This window comes from Chiloscyllium plagiosum, chromosome 44 (assembly GCF_004010195.1).
Source record: "Chiloscyllium plagiosum isolate BGI_BamShark_2017 chromosome 44, ASM401019v2, whole genome shotgun sequence".
Taxonomy (NCBI): domain Eukaryota; kingdom Metazoa; phylum Chordata; class Chondrichthyes; order Orectolobiformes; family Hemiscylliidae; genus Chiloscyllium; species Chiloscyllium plagiosum.
The window spans coordinates 11,108,753-11,110,210 of NC_057753.1; the positions used below are offsets into that span (position 1 = coordinate 11,108,753).

The 1,458-nt window shown below is 42.0% G+C and overlaps 1 long non-coding RNA gene across 1 annotated transcript in view; it reads right to left on the bottom strand.

Moving 5' to 3' along the window:
* Window positions 1-961: 961 nt before the first annotated feature.
* Window positions 962-1,458, bottom strand: part of LOC122543570 — a 17,023-nt gene continuing 16,526 nt past the window's right edge. The window contains exon 3 of the long non-coding RNA XR_006310107.1: window positions 962-974. This is a non-coding gene — a long non-coding RNA (uncharacterized LOC122543570). The remainder of the gene's footprint in view (window positions 975-1,458) is intronic.

Sequence of the window (1,458 nt, forward strand, 5' to 3'; positions counted from 1 at the left end):
TTCCTCAAAAAACTCAAGTTTGTCAGACATGATTTCCCACGCACAAAGCCATGTTGACTATCCCTAATCAGTCCTTGTCTTTCCAAATACATGTACATCCTGCCCCTCAGGATTCCCTCCAACCACTTGCCCACCACCGACATCAGGCTCACTGGTGTATAGTTCCCTGGTTTGTCTTTACCACCCTTCTTAAACAGTGGCACCATGTTATCCAACCTCCAGTCTTCCGGCACCTCACCTGTGACTATCAATGATACAAGTATCTCAGCAAGAGGCCCAGCAATCACTTCTCTAGCTTCCCATAGAGTTCTGGGGTACACGTCTACAGGTCCTGAGGATTTATCCACCTTTACCCGTTTCAAGACATCCAGCACTTCCTCCTCTTTAATATGGACATTTTGCAAGATGTCACCATCTATTTCCCTATAGTATATCTTCCATATCCTTTTCCACAGTAAATACTGATGCAAAATACTCATTTAGTATCTCCCCCACTTTCTGCGGCTCCACACAATGGCCGCCTTGCTGATCTTCGAGGTGCCCTATTCTCTCCCTAGTTACTCTTTTGTCCTTAATGTATTTGTAAAAACTCTTTGGATTCTCTTTAATTGTATTTGGCAAAGCTAGCTCATGTCCCCTTTTTGCCCCCATGATTTCCCTTTTACGTATACTCCTACTTCCTTTATACTCTTCTAACAATTCAATCGATCTATCCTGTCTATACCTTACATATGCTTCATTCTTTTTCTTAACCAAACCCTCAATTTCTTCAGTCATCCAGCATTCCCTATACTTACCAGCCTTTCCTTTCATCCTAACAGGAATATACTTTGTCTGGATTCTCGTTATCTGATTTCTGAAGTCTTCCCATTTTCCAGCCGTCCCTTTACCTGCGAAAATCTGCCCCCAATCAGCTTTCAAACGTTCTTGCCTAATACCATCAAAATTGGCCTTTCTCCAATTCAGAACTTCAACTTTTAGATCTGGTCTATCCTTTTCGGTCACGATTTTAAATCTAATAGAATTATGGTCGCTGGCCCCAAAGTGCTCCCCCACTTGACACCTCGGTCACCTGGCCTGCCTTACTTCCCAAGAGTAAGTCAAGTTTTGCCCCTTCTCTAGCAGGAATCCACATACTGAATCAGAAAATTGTCTTGTACACACTTAACAAATTCCTCTCCATCTAAACCCTGAACACTATGTCAGTCCCAGTCTAAGTTAAAACCCCTTACCATAAGCACCTTATTATTCTTACATATAGCTGAGATCTCCTTACATGTTTGTTTCTCAATTTCCCTCTGACTATTAAGGGGTCTATAATACAAGCCCAATAAGGTTATCATCCCTTTTTTATTTTGCAGTTCCACCCAAATAACTTCCCTGTATTTCCGGGAATATCTTTCCTCAGCATAGCTGTAATGCTATCCCTTATCAAAAATGTCACCCCCACTCCTCTCT